This window comes from Chrysemys picta, chromosome 11, assembly GCF_011386835.1.
Source record: "Chrysemys picta bellii isolate R12L10 chromosome 11, ASM1138683v2, whole genome shotgun sequence".
Classification (NCBI taxonomy): Eukaryota; Metazoa; Chordata; order Testudines; family Emydidae; genus Chrysemys; species Chrysemys picta.
Genome location: NC_088801.1, coordinates 3,594,328 through 3,600,532, shown reverse-complemented (window position 1 = coordinate 3,600,532; position 6,205 = coordinate 3,594,328).

Here is a 6,205-nt window from a genome sequence, read left to right as displayed (position 1 = left end):
GGCAGCGCTGACCTACCCAGCTTCGTCTTGGATAAATAAGGAGCTGTCCTGGAGACTGGTCAGAATCTTGCGATTGTTTGGCTTTTTAATCAACTGGGTCCTACATTTACAATCTGCCATTGTCAGCTTGTACAACTTGTAATCCACTCCGATCCACCATTCGGTACAAGGCCAGACTCCCCATCACCGGCCCTGAAGAACAGAAAATAGCGACGAATGTTAAACAGACGTTACAAAGCTGCATTTCAGAGTCTGCATAAAGGCACCCACAGTGTCAGTGGAAAGTAATTACCTCATTACATTGACAGAAAACAGGGATCTGCTAGGAATGTCCTTAATTCGCTTGACAGTTCCTATAATTAAATAAGCAGCTAATATAATAAGCATTTGAGCTGCCCTAGTCTTCAGTCAGCACCGGTCTGAAAATAATTGTAAGTATCTCTTAGACATTCGGTAAAGGTGGAGGCAAGTGTGGAATAACCTACCGTAAGAATAAATGATAATGATGCTAATGCAGGGTTTTGCTTTGATATTGAGGTTTATCCCCTATGTCCCAAAACAGGCAGAGGCCTGGCCTCTAGATGGGCGAGGATAGCCACACAAGCCCAGAGCTTTCAGAGCGAGAACAAGAAAAGCCCAGTGCATGGAAAGCGAGGGACTGATAAGGTACGTGTTGAGGAAAAACATGAACCAGAAGCTCCCGGGGAATCTTGGAAAGGAAACGGGGAATTAGCTGCTGAAAAAATTGCAGTGGTTTATGGCTTAAGACAAATGGGTTTCTGCCTCCCTTTGCAATGCGCTCCCTCTCCGAGGTGAGACAGAACGATGTCATTCGAGAACAGCTGGAGTGCAGCGTGCTCTGCTTCCCAGGCCGTGGGAGAGTCCTGGGAAAGGTCAGCCACAGGGTAGGCGGGTGGGTGGTTTGGGACAGTGGCGGGATTGGGTTACTGCAGGGCTCCCCAGTGAGAAGGAAGGAATTTCAGGAAAAGCTCAGAAATCTCACTCTCCGTTTGGACACCTTAGCCAGGAAGAGGGGGCCATTTGTCTTCTTCTCACTGCCGTTCTGCTCTCACATATAATTCTGGAGGGGGATGTTGTGTGTGAGAGAAAAGAACCGTTCGGCCAGACGCTGGCTGGTATGATCCCTCCTGGCAGAGAAAAGCCAGACCCCAGCAGTAATGAATATACATGGGGGTTCGGTATTGAGGCCAATGAACTCAAGCCAGACCCTGTCCTTTTCTGTTTCACTAGCTCGCCACCTGTTGTTCCTTTTGTCACCGTCATGGAAGGGCCTACCAGCTACCTATCACAATAACAAGACCAAAGTCCCTATGGGAGAGTACAGCGTGTGCATCTCCCTCCGGAACAAGATGGCTGCCGTCTCCGCAGGCAGGGAATGTGCTTAGACGTTTACAGGAGTGGCTGGGTGATTCAGATGGCGAGCAGTCACTAATGAGTCTGGCTCCGGTACGATCAAGTGCTAGGGGGCGCTGTGCTGCTGGAGGGGCAGTTTTAAGGGTGAGATGTAAAACTTAGGCCTTGACATCAGTGTAAGAGTGGAGCGTTAGCCCAGGCCCCCGGCCACATTTCAGCTCATTTGCTTAAATTCTGCCTACCAATTGCTCCTTCGGCTACGGGATTCCTCCTCATTTCGTGTCCGAAGCTCTGGGGTGGCGTTGCCGGGCCCTGTTCAGCAGCTGCAGTGTTCCACACCAGAGACGGTGCACTTTATGGGCGGTTGAAGTGGTAGCTGACGAAAGGAAAACATGACTACCACAAATTCTCTGCAGTGTCAGGGGCGGAGAAAGCATCTTCTCTCCTCTTGTGGGAGGGGCTAGCCATGGCATGGAACAATGAACGTGGCTGCTGAGCACTCCAAATTTAAGGATTTACGGAAAAATCCCAACCTCCTTGTAGCGGGGTGGTCTCCCGCTCCGGCCCTGAAGAGGTTAAAACAGCCCTGGGAAAGGGCTGCCCCAGGGAGCCAGAAGACGAGGCTGATTGGGGGAAGCAGCCACAGCTGGAGCCACGCCCCAATCAGGCCACAGCTGGCCCTATAAAAGGCTGTAGGCCAGGAGCTCAGGCAGTCTCTCTCTCTAGCTGTGGAGAGAGACAGGCCTGACTGCTTGGGAGCTGAGCAGGGTACCTAGAGTGGAGCAGGGCTGGGGGAAGGCCAGAGGAGCTGGGGAGCTCCAGGCTGGAAACCCCCCAGGCTGCAGGCCTTGGTAAAGGCCGGGAAGCGTACTGGGGTTGCAGAGGTGCAGCCCAGGGTAGGCCAAGGCAGCAGGTCCAAACCCCCTTCCCGATGATGAGTGGTTCACAGACTGCGTCCACCCCAGGGAGCGAGGGCTAGATGACAACTGGCAGTAGCCACTGAGGCAAGGTGGGATAGAGGGTTGGGGGTTCCCCTGGGAGGGGAGACCCAGAGACTGCGGGAGGTACTGCAGTGGGCAGAACTCTGACAAAAGGGGACCGGGGTCCGGGAGGGACACGGGGGGCCTAAGGCAGGCAGGACATCAGCCAACAGAGGGCGCTCTGGAGCTGGAGAGCTAATTCCCGAGACAACCAGCAGGTGGCGCCGTGCCGGTGAGCCGCCGCCTCGCTACACCCCTGCATCCCTACACTGAGGCTAGTCCCTTCCACCTCATGTGCTAAGGGGGCACTGCCCCTCCATGGCTCTGCATGCCACACCCCTGTCTGAGGGCAGAGTACACCCTGAGAAGGACGTTAGCAGCGTTTCAGGCCCATTTGCCAGCAATGTAAATTACCGCGTGTCGCTATGGAGCATACTACCTAGAGTGGCGCCTCCTGAGCTCCGCCCCTGCTGGCTGGCCACGCCCTCCCAGAAATGGAACCTATTTTTTTTTAATAAGCATGGCAACGTTTTGCAAACAAAATCCAGTAGAGTCTGTTACAAGTGCATTACCGATAGCTCTTGCTGGTAGGGTTGCCAGGTGTCCGGTTTTCGACGGTCGAAAAGGGACCCTGGCGGCTCCGGTCAGCACCACCAACCGGACCGTTAAAAGTCTAGTCAGCTGAGGGTCTAAAGCAGAGTAGTTCCTACTTGTCCTGGCATCGTGCTGTATCCTGGAAGCGGCCAGCAGATCCAGCTACTAAGCAGGGGGGCCATGGGGCTCCACACCCCAAGCACTGGCTCCACACTCCCATTGGCCTGGAACCGCGGCCAATGGAAGCTGGGGGGCGGCGCCTGCAGGCGAAAGCAGTGCGCGGAGCCTCCTCCCCGCCCGCCCTGCCTAGGACCCAGACCTGCTGGCCACTTCTGGGCGCAGTGCAGAGCCTGCCTTAGCCCCACTGACCGGGAGCTGCCCGAGATAAGCCTGCATCCACAACCCCAAGCCCCAACCCCATGCCCCAGCACTGAGCCCTCCCAAACCCGGAGCCCCCTCCTGCACCCCAAACCCTTCATCCCTGGCCCCAGCCCAGAGCCTGCACCCCCAGCTGAGAGCCTGCACCCCCTCCCACATCCCAACTCCCTGCCCCATCCCCTCCCGCACCCTGAACCCCTCATTTCTGGCCCCACCCTGGAGACCACACCCCCAGTTAGAACCCTCACTCCCTCCCACACCTCTGCCCCAGCCCAGTGAAAGTGAGTGAGGGTGGAGGAGAGCAAGCCATCGAGGGAGGAGGACTGTAGTGAGCAGGGGGCGGGGCCTCAAGGAAGGAGCAGGAAAGGAGGGTTCGGGGAAGGGGCGGGGGCTAGGGTGTTCGGTTTTGTGCAATTAGAAAGTTGGCGGTCCTAGTTGCTGAGCATGGCGCAGGATAGCCCAGAGCTGCTTGAGAACTCCATATGAACAGAGGTACCATAGAGGATAGAGCTCTCTGCTGCCATTTGGTGATGGGCAAGGGGAAATGGCTGAATGGGGCAGGCCTCATTTGCATTTCAGTTGTGTGATAGTTTGGGGTGCTTTAGTTAAGATACAGAGAAGTGTTGAGCTTGGAGGCAATCAAATGCTATTATCCCTGTTCAGAAATGAAAGGGCAAGAGAGCTGCACCAACTCCACCTGAGGTGACATCTCACCCCGACCATGATCTGGTAGGGTTAGGTATGAGTGCCTGGAGAAAACAGACATTCACAGAGAAGAAAAAAGGAATCTTGTTTTCTCTGTGTTTGGTGATAAGGAGCTGATTAAAGGTCTTAGGTATCATTGATTTGTCTCTCGAAATTTAGCAGAGAGGTGATCTCAAGATGGTAGGTGGCTTTGGGGAAGCAAGTGGTGGAGAGAGATAGATTAAGGTGGCTTGAACTACAGGAGCAGTTCAACTGAAAGTCTCTGATATGTGCCTTCTGGCTCAGCAAACCAAGGTGAAGTCACTTCAGTTGGTAGAGCCCTCAGGACAGCACAGGTAGCAGTGAGATGGACAGGACAGAATACTTGAACGTGGCCAGCCCTGGACATGAGCAGGGAGTTGGAAAGGAGGGCAGTGACTAGAACGCATTAGTCACTCACAACTGTGACAGAAGGGCTGAGATGGGGACTATGGCGAAGATACTGGCAGGGCAGGGTTGAGAGTCTTCCCTCATAGAGCTCGTACCAGCTCCACAGGATGGGGGAAGCCCCCGTGCCCAACCCTGATCTCTGGCAGAAGTGCCGGGCAGGAGGAGCGGGAGAAGCCCCAGGGGCGGGCCCCCGGGAAGGGGTAGAAAGGGGCAGGGCCACAGGCATAAGGGTTGGGGAAGGGTCACCCACTTGCTCTGGCCCAATGAGGTTTATGTTGGGGTGGAGGGGATGACACACACACACACACGTGGCTTGAGGGGGCCTCCAGCCCCTCCCATGTGCCTCAGCTGCCCCCACATGTATTTATACCCCTGCACCCTCTAATGCGCCTCTAACCCCTCACTTTCCACAGCTGCAACCCCACAAGTGTCTGACCCCCCCAGTGCCCTGCTCCAAAACCCCAATGTGTGTCTGCCCCATCCCATTCCCACCCCCTCCCCAGGCTCTGGCTCCCCTCTCTCCTCTCAGAGGCTGATCCTGAGGGCCTGGTCTCCCCTCCAGTCTATGGGGGGCACTGACTCCCCCACAAGCACAACAAGTGAGAGATACCTAACCCGGCTCCCGCTCAGCCTGGGTGGCTCCTCCCCCTGGGCGGGGCTTGCCTACCCATGGGATGTGGAAACGCCCTCTTGTGGCCACGGTGTGGGGTGCAGTGTCATGAGGCTCCTAGTAGCCAGTCCTAAAGGCGCCCGGTTTATTGACCCTCTGTTTAAAAAGCTTTGCCTTGTTTCCACGCTCTGTTCTTTGGGGCTAGCCTGGAGCTGCTCCTCCTTTCTCACCTCTTTCGTTTGGCCCTCAAAGGGCCCATTCCGCTCTGGACCCTCCAAGTGAAGGCTCCTTACAGTGCCACGTGGAGGGGGGTTAAATCTTGGTTTGCACGAGTGGGTGATGTGGTGCCCTCACTGGGTATGGTCTACGCTGGCATTAGAAGCCTGCGGCAGGCCGGTGCCAGCTGCTTCACGCCCACGGGGCTCCGGCTAAGGGGCTGTTGCAGTGCGGTGTAGATCTCTAGGACCCTTGCAAGGTCCAGAGCCCGGGCTGCAGCCCGAGCCCAACGTCTACATTGCAACTAAACAGCCCTTAACTCAAGTAAGCCGGCGCGGGCCAGCCCTGGAGTTTTAGTGGCCATGTAGACACATGCCGAGGTGTCCGAGCCACCAGCAGCAACTGCCTTTCAAAGACAGGCTGGAATCCCAAAGGCCACACCAAAAGTCAGCTGCGTAGCCAAGCCCAGGTAAGGACTCACCTCTGGTGTTCTGGCCCATCTCGCTGTTGGAACGCGGGTGGGAAAAGCTGGCAGAATAGTTCCCTACAGTGCTTAGGCTAGGTGGGAATGGACAATGGGGCTCCCACCCCTTCCCTTAGGAGACTGCCTTGCCGTGGCAGCCCTAGATGAGAACAAAAAACTCAGGAGCAAACAGGAACCATCCAGGTGGGCAGCTAACTCTACCAGAGTCATTGGGACCCCTCCTTCCATGTTTCCAGCCCTTTGGCTATTTCTGGGGTGTTGGGGTCCCCAAAAGCAGCATGCACTGAGCAGACACTCCCATCTTAACCTCTATCGTTCCCTGGCCCTGCGTCACGCAGCCTTCCTGCCAGCGGAGCCGGAGTCCCTGGCGACACACCTCACGAGCTAGGCGGGACGCGGTAGGCCCTTGCCCAGGCTTCTTGTAGAGTTAGCATG